This window comes from Sturnira hondurensis, unplaced genomic scaffold (genome assembly GCF_014824575.4).
Source record: "Sturnira hondurensis isolate 20B ecotype Veracruz unplaced genomic scaffold, ASM1482457v3 Scaffold0024822, whole genome shotgun sequence".
In the NCBI taxonomy this organism is placed as follows: domain Eukaryota; kingdom Metazoa; phylum Chordata; class Mammalia; order Chiroptera; family Phyllostomidae; genus Sturnira; species Sturnira hondurensis.
In genome coordinates this window covers 4,715,832-4,728,762 of record NW_028097453.1, presented here as the reverse complement: position 1 = coordinate 4,728,762, position 12,931 = coordinate 4,715,832, and positions in this window count along the sequence as shown.

The window sequence follows — 12,931 nt, the reverse complement described above, 5'->3', positions numbered from 1 at the left end:
CCAGGGAACTGCACGCTGGTGCCGTGTGGGCTGGGGCAGCCGTCCTGGAGGACCGTCCCGTCTTCTTGGTCAAAGTCGGTAAAGCATCATCCGTGTGGCCCGCAGTTCTGATCCCAGGGAAGTTCTCATGAAGGTCACGGGACACACGTGTGAGGACGTCCCTTGCAGCTGTGTTGGTGGTGGAGGGGAGCTGTCACGACCAGGTGTCTGTCACCAAGAGAAGGAAGAGGGCATGTGTGGTGGGTGCACCTGCAAGACTCGGTTAGCAGGGATGGGCCAGAAGCACCCGTGGCAACACAGGTGGACCTTAAAAACAATGTTTTGTTTGAAAAAAAATCAACTTGGTGGTTATAAGTTTTTTTTTAATGTCATTTTCTGTTGAAGACACATACTGAAGTATTTCTGGGTGAAATGCTCTGATGTCTTGAATTTGTCTTAATATACTCCTGAGAAAAATGTGAGCACGGAGGGGAGAGGACAAATAGGTGGGAAAAAATTGGCAAAATGGTAGTTGTTTAAACTGGTGATGGCTACGTGGCATTCCTGTCATATTACCTCTGCTTTGGTGTACCAGGGGGGTTTCAGAACACAAGTTTTAAATAGCCCACACCAAGAAATGTGGCATCCACATTGCAAGAAGGCGGGAATAAAACTACATATTAAAACAATACTGATAAGGCAGAACCCAGGAGTGGGAATTGGACACAGTGGGAAAAAGGAAAGGCAAATGGGGGAAATAGCTGATGTTCTGTCAGGAAGGCCCAGAAGGCTCTGGATGCCCCCCCACCCTGTGGAGTTGGGATGGTGAGGACCGGGGCAGTGGGTGTGGGTGTGACTGTGTGTTTGCAGGTGACCAGTGGGGTCTGCACAGTGCACGCTTTTATTTTCTCAAGGAGCCTCCTTCCAGCTGCCAAGGTTTTGTTAGGCTCCTCCTGCGGGTTCCTATGGCGCTGGGGGTTGTCTATTCTGGCACTTGCCTCACCACGTCTTAAACCTGCTCATGGTGCGTCCCCAGCATGTGGCACAGCCAACCCCGCTGGGTGCACTCTCTGAAGTTTGTTTAATGACAAACAGTAACCAAAGCTCGTGGAGCAGTACCCCACTGTATTCATGTAACTCTGTGAGGTAGGACCAGGGAAGCGGAGTGGGGGTAATGCTTTCCGCATGTGATCAACAAGGAAATGGAGGTTCAGAGAGGTTAAGGAACCTGCCCAAAGTCACACAGCCAAAGCCTGGCAGAGTCGGGATCCAGCCAGACCATCCGCCGTGGGGCCCGATATTGTCAATCACTCTACCACACTGTCCTGAGGGCAGGTCAAGGCCACTGGTGTTGAGAGAAGCTAACACACCTGACACACTGAGAGCACCAGTGGACCCTCCCAAACAAGAACTAGAGGGGGTGGTATAGGTGTGGCTGGGAGGAGATGGAGCGACCAGGCAGAGGTGGAGCAAGAGAAAGGAGCTTGCTGTGAATGGGGGCGGGGGCAGCCTGTGAGTGCGATGGGATCTAAGAACGTCTTCTCTGAGTTGCAGGGCTGAGACTGTGGGGGGAGGCCCCTCCCTCCCCAACCTGCGTCTTTGTTTTTCCCAGGAGTTCTTAATCAGGACTCACTTGGCCAGGGTTTGGCCCTGCTGGGGGACATTTGGCAATGCCTGGGAAGAGAGGAGGTGACTTAATAGCGTCTAGTGGGTGGAGGCTGAGGATGCTGCTAAACCTGCTACACAGTAGCACAGTGCCCAGGACAGTCCCCTACAACGAAGAATTATCTGAAACGGCTTGGTGCCAAGGTTGAGAAACCCTGATGTAGACCCATCAGTCACTCCTGACCTGTAAGATGGTCCTGACCACTCGCCACCCCGGGCGCCCGCTTCCTACAGTCCTCCGCTCTCAGCAGCTCTAAATGCAAGGATGTGGCAAAGACAGGGCATCGCGGAGAGAAGCCTGAGCGCTGGCTGGGCCCGGGAGCCTTGAGTGCTGGTGGCGCTTCCTCGGGCGGCTGGCTCCGGTCCACGGCTGGGGCACTGCGCTCCCTTCCCACTCCGACAATTGGTCCCAGTGCTGTGCCGGTTAACGTTTCGCAACCGGCTCTCTGGGAAAGCGAACTCTGGTTTGCAGTATTTGACAATTTCCATTGTGGGAATGTTCCAGCTTCAGCCAATTTCAAGCACCTCGTGTGAAGGCGGCTGGCTGGCAAACTTCCTGAAAAGTTAACACTTAAAATAACTAGTTAGGAGCCAGTGCCCGCACACCGGAGCATAGTCCCACCTTCTCATCTTCTGGCAGCTCTTAGGCCATACGCACACTTACCTACTGAACACGACAAACGTTGATTTCTCACTCATACTTCAATGTGGCTATCCCTGATACTGAAGTTCTGGACCGGGCTCCTTCTGCCTGGTGTTTCCCCTCCTCCTGGGCAGTGGCTCTCAAGCTTCACTGTGTATCAGAACCGAGCAGAGAGCCCAACACAGGGTTCCCTGGAGTTCAGATGCAGCAGGTCTAAGAGGAGGCAGAGGATGTGCATTTTCTTACCAATTCCCAGGTACTGCTGCTGGACAGGCGACCCCTGCTGGGGACCACCACTCTAGGGCAGTGGGGCTGAACCCTGGCTGCACAGAGGAGTCACCTGGGGAGCTCTGAGGACTCCCCGTGGCTGGGCTCCCCTCTCAGAGACCCTGATATTGTTGTTCTGCGGGGCGGCCAGGCAGGGAGACAGGCGAAGCTCCCGGGGGATTTGATGTTCAGCCGGGGAGGAGCAGCCTGCTTAGGTCTGTACTATCTCCTCCTCCATTCAGCTGCCGGATGTGGCGCGGGGGTGAGAACTGTGGGGAAGCGGTGATGGGCCAGGCCTGGGAGCTGTCTATAGATCAGGTGAGCTCCCACTCCAGGGCACGGCTGCGCAGGACATGGGAGGCTGGGAAGCGTGATCTCGCCCGGTGCTGAGGAAGGAGGTTGTTGGTGGGACAGCTAGTGAGAGGCTGCCGTACCTGCCTAGTAGCTGCTACTTTGGGACCAGCACACCAGATGAATGCCTGCGTATGGGGACCCACGAGTGTGGGAATGCTAGGTGAGAGTGGGGTTGGGGGTTCCTGGCTTTGGGGTGAATACACTGAAGTAGAAACCGCCAATGGCAACATGGGGTGTCCCTAGAAGGAGGCAGCTTGGTGTGGGGAGAAATCCAGGGCTCACAGACCTGTGCTCCCTTCCCCCCGCCTCCTTTTACAGGGTCCTAATCCCTGAGCCTCGCTCCGCTTCCCCTGTCCGTAAAGGGCGCATAATGCCTGTTCATAGAGTTAAATGAAAGAAGTATAAGCCCCAAGACAGGGCTGTAGGCGTACAGCATGTGTTCAGTGAAGGTGAGTTTCCTCTCCCTCCGACAACACGCCCTGTTGATGCTGGAGGCCGGGGACCTGCAGAGACCCCAGCTTCATTCCTGGCTCATGCTTGTGGTGGGAAGAGCTGGCTCAGGGAGTTTTGCTACCTCGTTTGGGAGAGAACCCCCATGTAAGCACTCTGGTTACAGTAAAGGATGAAACTATGTTTCCAGGATAATATTTAGTTGGCCATAACGTCCTCATATGTCTGTCATTCTAGGGAAAATCTTAAACTTTGCAGCCAGTTTTACATGGAGCAACTGTTGACACTACAGAAAGATTCTCCATGCTCGTGAGCAATGTCTTTAAATGGCTCTGCTTTCCTAGCTCAGGTGAGCTGCGCAGAGGCCATCCTGAGTGCAGGTGGGGGTGCTGGCCTGCTACCGGGGGGCAGCACCTGGCAGGGCAGGGTCAGCGCTCCTGGGGAGCCGCCATTAAAGCAGAGCCTGCGGGAGGCCAGAGACCCGCCACCCTCCCACCCACAACCTGGGAGCAGAGCTGCCACTGGCCGGACAGGCAGGCGGCGAGGAGCTGGCCTGGGATCGGGGCCCCTGCACGCTTTCCAGTTCCACAGCTGCAGCTCCCAGGGGCAAATCCATCTGAGTAACTGTTCAGCAGCATGTGCTTAATTTTCAAGAAACTTTCCATGATCTTCTGTTTGAGCACCGACTCTAACCTGCCCTGTTTTCTGTTTTTTATGAAAACACTGCCCTTCCCCAGTTCTTGGCCCCAGCACCCACTTCCGACCACACGCTGGCACCACCCGAGGGCTGGCGTGGAGTGCCAGGCACAAGGGTTTGGGAGCCTGGACTGCAAGCTCAGCGGTCAGGGTCCGAGGCAGGCTCGCCTCCTTCTGCCACTTACTAGCAGTGTGACTTCGGGCAAGTCGCTTCACTCCTCTGAGCCCCAGTTTTCTCACTGGCACAACAGCTGGAGTTCAGGGCACAGCCTGGCACACGCGCTATTCCTGTTCTGTGGGGACACCAAGGCTGCTCTCCCAGGTGTGTCTTCGGGGACACTTGGAGCACAGTTAAGGGGGAGATCCACGTGGACGTTGTAGGAAATGTTACTCTCTATTGACCCCCTCAGGGAGATCCAGGTGCCAAGCCCAGCCCTGTCCACATTTTATTGGATTGGCCAAAAAGCTGGCTTAGTTCTGTTCCATTCAGTGGCTCTAGCAGTGCTTACTTGTCTTGAACTTCATGTGAAACACTTTTGTTAGGTTGTGTTGTGGCAGCCGTCGTATCAGTGTGCATTAAAAATAAACTTACCAAAGTTGGTGAATTTTCATGCAGCCATTTTAATATCGAAAGTGGAAGAAAATATGCAACATTTTTGGCATATTATGCTTTATTGTTTCGAGAAAGGTAAAAATGCAACTAAAATGCTAAAAAAGATTTGTGCAGTGAGTGTATGGAGAAGGCGCTGTGACTGATTGAACGTGTCCAAAGTGATTTGCGAAGTTTCTTGGTACTATTGACATTTTGGCCAAATAGTTCTTTGCTGTGGGGCTGTCATAGGCATTGGAAGATGTTTAGCTGCACCCCTGGCTTCTCCTCACTAGCGGCAGATAGCTGGTGTACTCAAAATAATCCAAATCAATAGAGTTATTGGTGAAAATGAAAAATGTGCCTTTTAGTGCATGGAAAAAAATCAAATGAATTTCTTGGCCCACCCAACAAGTTCCTTGTCCCGGGAGCTCACCTACGAGGCTGAGGGATCTAGAGCAGCAAACCACTGCAGGGACCCCTTCTCTCGAGGCACAGAAGGTGAGGGTGATGAGGAGTGAGAAAGAGACCTAGCACGTGCCACTCTCTGGGCCTGAATGCCGCGCAGCCCCCACCCTCCTGAGCCCAGCCCAGAGGTGCTCTGTCCCCAGAGTGGCTGACGCACCCTCAGCAGTATACGGCCACCTCCCGGAGGGCAGGGGCGGGGCGCAGACCTGCCAGCTAGAGCCTTCTCTTGCGAACTCTACAAGGTCACGGACAAGTCCTCTTTGCTTCTCTGTACTTCTTCTGTGTGTTTATTTTTGATGCAGAACATGATTTTGTTTTGGGAGGTATAATGGACACATGACATTAGTCTAGTTTTAGGATGTGCAACATGATTAGACTGTGAGTCGTCAACGTCCGTCAACACACACAGCTACATTTTTTCTTGTGATGAGAATTTTAAGGTCTACTCTCTTAGCCCCTCTCAAATATGCAATACAGGGTTAACTATACAAGGGTTGACCCCCCCCAAACGGAATTTACTTATTAAAAGTTGTGTTTATTCTTATAGGTTTAAATTTTGATCACCTTCAAAGTCCTCTCCATTTGATGTAATACACCTACGGAGATGTTTTCCCACTGCTCAGAACACTGTTTGCACTTGCCAGTTTGGGTGCCGTTTAGTGCTTCTGCTGCTTTGGTTTCACCTCTTCCACATCAGCAAAATGTTTCCCTGTGAAGACTTTTTTTCATCAGGGGAACAAAAGTTAATTGCTCAGGGCGAGATCAGGTGAATAGGGAGGGTAGGGCATGGGGGTCGTGACGTCTTTTGGTCAAAAACTGCTGAACACTCAGCGTGGCATGGGCAGGTGCGCTCATAAATCACCCATCGTGAAATTAACAAATGTATTGAAAGAGTCTTCAAAAAAAATTAACTGAAGCCAAACACAGCCTCTCACAACAACACCCGCTGGTACACTGATGCAGATGGGTTTCTAGAACACTCACCTAATGGGGGGGGAATCCTGTACTACAAGGGGCCCACACTACAGAAGATAATTCCGGTTCTTTTGGGGTCCCCCCTGTAGTCACCATGCTGTATATTACCCACTGTGACTTGTTTTATAACTGGAACTTTGTACCTTTTGATCCCTTCACCCATTTGCTCACCCCTACCGCCACCATTGCCTCTGGCAACTGCTAATCTATTCTCTGTCTCTGAGCTCAGTTTTGGGGGGTTGTTTGTTTTGGAGTCTGCATGTAAGTGAGATCCTACAATATCTATCCTGTGACTTATTTCACTTAACATTGTACCTCCAGGCCAATTCGTGTTGTTGGAAATGGCAAGATTTCCTTCTCTTTTATGACTGAATAATATTCCTCTGTGTGTGTGTACACTTAAGGTGTTTCCATATCTTGGCTCTTGTAAATGATGCTGCAATGAACATGGGTGCAGGTATTTTTTCAAGTTAGTGTTTTCATGTTCTTTAGATAAAGAGGTAGAAGTGTAATTAATGGATCATATGATAGTTCCATTTTAAATTTTTTGAGGACCCTCCATACTGTTTTCTATAATGGCTGCACCAATTTACATTCCCCGCAATTCACAGTGGCTCCCTTTGCTTCAGGTCCTCGCCAGTATGCATTTCCGGTCTTTTATGAGAGCCATTCTAACAGGTGTGAGCTGATATCTCATTGCACCTTTGATTTGCATTTCACTGGCAATTATTGAGATCGAGCACCTTCCCACGCACCCACTGGCCATCTGTATGCCTTCTTTAGAAAATGCCTGTTCAGACACTCTGCCCAGTTTTAAATTGGATTGTTTGTGTTTGCTCTTAAGTTGTATGGGGTGTTTAGGAGTTTGGACAGTAAGCTCTTGTCAGAGAAATAATTTGCGATTTTTTCCTCCCATTTGGTAGGTGGCCTTTTCTTTTTGTTGATGGTTTTGTTTGCTGGGCAAAGGCTTTTTAGTTTCATGTAGTTCCACTTGTTTATTTGTACTTTTGTTGCCTTTAGTTTTGATGTCAAATCCCCCCCAAAAAATCATCACCAAGACTGATGTCACAGAGCTTACCACCTGTTTTCTTCTAGGAGTTCTATGGTTTTAGGTCCTATGTTCAAGTCTTTAATTCATTCTGAGTTAATTTTATGTACAGTATATAATAGTTGCCCAGTTTCATTATTTTGGGTGTAGCTGCCTAGTTTTACCAACACCATTTATTAAAGAGACTGTCTTTTCCCCATTGTATATTTTATTCCTCCGTTGTCATAAATTAATTGGCCACATATACATGGATGTATTCTTGGTGTATTTTGTTACATTTATTTTGTGTATCTCTTTTTATGCCAGTACCACACTGTTTTGATTACTATATCTTTGTAATATAGTTTGAGGTCAGGCTGCCCAATGCCACCAGCTTTGTTTTTCTTTCTCAAGAATGCTTTGGCTTTTCAGGGTCTTTTTTGCCCCATACAAGTTTTAGGATTTTTTGTTGTTGTAGTTCTGTGAAAAATGTAGTTCTGTGAAATTGGAATTTCGATAGGGATCGCATTGACTCTGTAGAGTGCTTTGGGTACTATGGAAATGTTAACAATATTAATTTTACAATCCAGGAGCATGGAATATCTTTCCATTTATTCATTTCTTCAATTTCTTTCATCACAGTCTTAACAGTTTTTAGCACACAAGTCTTTTGACATTTCCTCTTTCACTTCTGACTGTATTTCAGGCCTCTGTTTTTCTTGATGCCCCTAGCTAAACATTTGCAAATTGTTTATCTTTTCAAAGAACCAGCTCTTAGCTTCATTCATCTTTTTTATTTTTTTTTTTAGTCTCTATTTCATTTATTTCTGCTTCAGTTTCTGTCTTTTCCTTCCTTCTATTAACTTTTGGCTTTATGTGTTCTTTTTCTAGTTCCTCGAGGTGTAAAGGTATATTGTTTATTTGAGATTTTTCTTGTTTTTTGATGTAGGCATTGGCTGCTGTCAACTTCCTCTTAGAACTGCTCTCGTTGCATCTCACAAGTTTTGCTGTGTGCATTTCCGTTTCCGTTTGTCTCAAGGTATTTTTAAATTTCTCTCTTGATTTTTCCTTTGTCCCACTGATCATTCAGCAGCATGTTGTTTAGTCTCCAAATAGTTGTGAATTTTCTAGTTTCCTTCTTGTACTTGACTTCTAGTTTCATATCATTGTGGTCAGAAAAAAAGTGCATGAAATCTCAGTCTTCTTCATTTACTAGGACTCGCTTTGTGGTCTAACACGTGACCCGTTCTGGAGAATGTCCTGTGTGTACTCCACCAAGGGTGTCCCCTGGGGAACCAGATGTGTGGGAATCCCCCCTCTGGGAGATGCTGGTACTTCAGGGTGTGTCAGAGGAGGGTGCAAACACAGTGCCCGCCTTCTACCTTCTGAGGGCTCTGGAAAGGATTACTATAGACTGTTAGCTACCTTTCCTTAGAAATCTGCCCCTCAGGCCACGGAGATGAAGAGAAGCTCATAAATGGACCTCTTTTATAGAAAGACTGGGCTCCTCCGACTGCTGCCTCTTGCAGAGCCCTGAGGGTAGCAGCCATGGATGGACTCCTCCTTTGCTTCCAGTCCTGTGGAACCCTTGAGCATAAGCCCCATGACCACCAGAGCCAGGTGATCTAGACGTGTGCCCGGGGCAGCAGCTAGAGAAGTCCGGGCCAGCGGAAGGATCCAAGCTCCTTTCCAGGCGCTACTGGTGACCTAGAGCAACACAGAGGGTGGACTGCAGAGATGGCCAGAGTGAGGAGGGGGGTGGGGACAGTGTGCACCAGTCTCTGTCCCTGGAGAGCACCCTGGTAGGCCTCTGAGTGTGTTCCATAAGGCTCCTGCCCCGTGGCTGATGCGTTAATTAAGATAAACAAGTACGCCTGTTTCTGGTCAAGTCCAGGCCCCTCTGCGGGTCTCTGCTGAGTGAGAGGGTCTGAGCTCGTGCCCTCGGACGCCTGTGTGCCTGAGCCCCTGGGTTTGCAAAGCTGGATGCTTTAGGGACTCACCCGTCAGAGGCAGGTCTTCAAAACTGGGATGCCCGATGTGGGGTTCAAATGCTTTGCTTCTTGGAGAGCTCAGAGATGGGGGTGCACACACCCCATCCCTGCTGCCTGGCTGCCCAGCCAATGGTGGGTCACTGCGCCAGGGGTAGGTTTATGGCAGGACTTCATCTCAGCCTTTCCTACCTGCGTCAATGTGGGCTTTTTTTTTATTTGCCTGATGTGTAGGAGTGGCTCAGCTAGATTTTAGGTTTTTTTCTAGAGGAAATTCTCCCAGAGGTAGCTGTCGATTCAGCGTCTGTGGGAGGAGGTGAGTTCAGGATCTTCCTGCAGCACCATCTTCACCAGAGCCGGCTGCTCTCCGCACACAGGGAGGACGGCCCGGGACTGACTGCCGGTCCTCTTGGTGGGGTAGTGAGCTGGGGCAAGAGAGGAAAGGACAGATAGGCTGCCGGACTTCCTGGAGCTTACAGGGTTGGAAGGGAAACAAGGATATTAAATTAAGTACATAGTTGGGTGGTAAATGTTATGATTGTGAGTTCTATGAAGAAGGAGAGTACTAATCAATCAACTTTCTAGCAGATCCCAGTGTAGTTGGGGGACAGATGAGGTTGGGGAGGGTTTTCTGTGAGACCGTTTGAGGCCCAGGCAGGGATTCAGAAGCTCTGGAACCCAGGCAGGTCCAAGGACTGATGTCCCTCTCGGTGTCTGTCTTTCTGTAGATCTCCTCCTCTTCTTCACCTTCTGCCATCGCCTGCCATTCTAATTCCATGAGTGACCCATTCTTAATACACTCTACTTCCCAACTTCCACGTCCTGAGAGAGGGAGGCAGGGGGAAAGGCCCTAACTTACAGACCGCCAGCAGCCAGGGTGTAGACTTCCCTGGGGTGACGCATGGGCCCTGATTCAAAAAACAGACACAAGGTGAGGGCAAGATGTTAAATACGGCTGCTGGGGCAACAGAAGAAAGCCTGGGAACAAGCGTTTGTTCATTCAAAGAGCACCAACTGCCAGGCGTTGGGGAGGGGATGGCCTGGTCTGTGGGCTCAGGAATTTTAGGGAGCACACCCATCCACAGAGGCCTGGGTGCTGCTGCAAAATCAAGGGCCCACAGGGCCCTTCCCAAGGAGGGAAGGCCCAGAGGGTACCCAGGAGGGTACGTCAGTTGGCCAGGGAGTGCCGCTTGGGGTGAGCTGTGGGGTTGGAAGCGGGACGCCGAGGGGTCTTGCGGAGTGGTGGGGAAGCAGTGTGTAGCCCAGTGGGGCTGCCCAGCTGTTCCAGTGGCTGAGTGGAGATGGATTTGTGTGCTGGGGTCCAGGGTGACATCATCGATGGTGCAGAGGCCACCAGGAGGAGCTTGGAGGGTCAGGGAGAGCAGGGAGCACGGAGCGTGACATGAGTCCATCATGGGGAAAGTTTTATCAAAATGGATCGTTGGGTGCACCCCATTTCTAACTCAGTAGGTCTGAATCAGAATGTGCATTGGTTAGGAGTTCCCAGGGAATGCTGGTCTCGAAAATGTTTGAGAGCCACTGGGCAGAGGAAGGTGGAAGGGAAGGTCACTCTGGAGGCTGTCGCCGCCACCCAGGTGGGAAGGGCGGTGGTGGCAGAGAACAGGATTCAGTGAGTACCACCAGCCACTGCGCTAACTGTGTCACATACAATCTCACTCCATCTCTTTAACGACTCTGCAACATCATCCTTATTCCAGAGTAAATGAAGCACCGAGAGGCTGATTCGTGCCCACTGTCCGTCCGTGACAGGGCCACTGTCTGCGCCTAGGCTGGTAGGACACAAAGCCCGTGCTCTCAGCTGCCAGGCTGGGATCAGCAGTGATCGACAGGAGGGGTGGCTGGGGCCACAGCAAGGTAGGGGCCAGAAGAGTCTCACGTGACCTCCAGGATTCGGTCAGGGTAACAGATGTCACTGCCTACAGCATGTTCATTTTGAGGGACCTCAACTCGGGTCTGTCATTGGGGTTGAGACCCCAGTATGCCATGCTCTTTCTGAACAAAGACAGTGTCTGGGAGACGACTGGAGGTTCGGGTCTGGAGCTCAGGAGATGACCACCAGGTGGAGAGTTGGAAACGAGCTGGAAACTCCGGGAAGAGTAGGAAGCCAGCAGAGGCAGGGGTGTGGGGACCTCCCTGAGGGGAACTGACAGCCCAGGAGCAGGTGAGGAGGTGAACGCTAAGGAGCGGGCAGACATGGTGAGTGACAGAGAGACAAGGTGTCTGGTTCCAGGAAAGGTGACGGAGGCACAGAGGCCACGGAGGGGCTGGGAAATGCCCACAGGATTTAATAGTGAGGTCGGCGGTCACCTTCGCCAGGACAGTTCCGGGGCACTGAGGGATGACTGGGAGGTGAGTGAGTGGAGGGAGAAGTCACAGTGAGTCTTGTCAGGCGCTTGTCTATGGCAGGGAGGGCTAAGGCAGAGCCCTGGACCTTGGACACAACTGGCTCGAGCTCAGCCTACTGAGGTGGCCGAAGGGGCATGTGGCCATGTCAGGAGGGCACCAGGTCATCAGGAGGACATATTACGGAGGGTGGTTGGGGTCAGCTGCAGCCTTGCAGGAATAGACAGTAGAGGGGCACACACTCAGCAGCCGTTTCGGTATCAGGCTTGGAGCGGTCTCCAGCTCCCACAGACAGAGCCAAAGGGGCAGTTTGTGTGGGAAGGTGCAGAAATGAGCGAGGAACTCTCACTCTGGCTGCTTCGAGAAAGCTTGGAAAGATGGGCCCAGGAGGAGGCCTGGTTTGGGTACTGGCTGTACCCAGTGCTTATCTGGTTTCTGAGATCCCACATTTGGCTGCAGAGCAGTTTATTCAAGGCACTGTGTCAAAGAGAAAAAAGGCAGAAACGTCCCACCCCCCTCGGGGTGTTCACGGAAATCTGGGGCTATTTCGAGGTGCCTTGGGAAGCCTGGCCAGGACGCTATCTGGGGCCATCTGCAGAGCCTGCAGTCTCAGCTGCTGTATGTGAGGAAAGCCCATGACCATCGCTGCAGTGTGGTCACTGGTCAGCTCACCAGGGGTGTCAGAGAACAGCCCCAGGGGCGCAGTGCACAGCAAACTTCTGACCAGGCCTTGCCAGTCGCTTACACGGGCGGCCTCATTCCCGTCACACAGCTGATTCAGTGCAGTGTGAGGTGTCCTTGGGGAGGACCGGATCACCACGCATCTCCCGGCCCTCCGACCCTGGGATTTTAACCAGTTCTTTGGCTTCATCCTAGCTCCCTCCCCAGAGGGAGTTCAACCGGCTGAACTGGCTCATTCACGAGGACCTGCCTGCACATTAGAGACCATCCTGGAAGAAAGGGCTCAGGAGCAACTAGCGGGTCAGACTGAGGCGTCATGGTGCAGCTGCATAGGACAGTGGCTGGCCAGCATGTGGGAACTGGCCACCCCCCTCCAGTCTGCCTCGAAGTGACCAGTGCTCATGAGCTGCAGACAGTCCCTCAAAGGCATGAGCAAGGAATGTGACTTTTCAGAGAAAAAAACAAACCTGATCCCAACCTCGGATCAACGGGCAGATCAGGACCACAGTTGGGGGCCGAGGTCAGGCCTCGGGCCAGGGCAGCTGCGGGTCTGGGCACTCACAGCCCTCAGGGTGGGGAGCCAGCAAGACAGATGGGACCGTGCTCGCTCACTCTTTGAAAGCAGGAGGTGTTCTCAGACTTGACTCTGAAGTAAACACATCTCTCTCACCTGTAAGTGCCTTCTGAAATGGAGGTACGTGATGCTAAATTAGGAACCAGTTCTGTGGCAGGGTGGTGCTCTGTGATGTACACACGGGCAGGCTGTGCAGACTGACTTTGGTGGA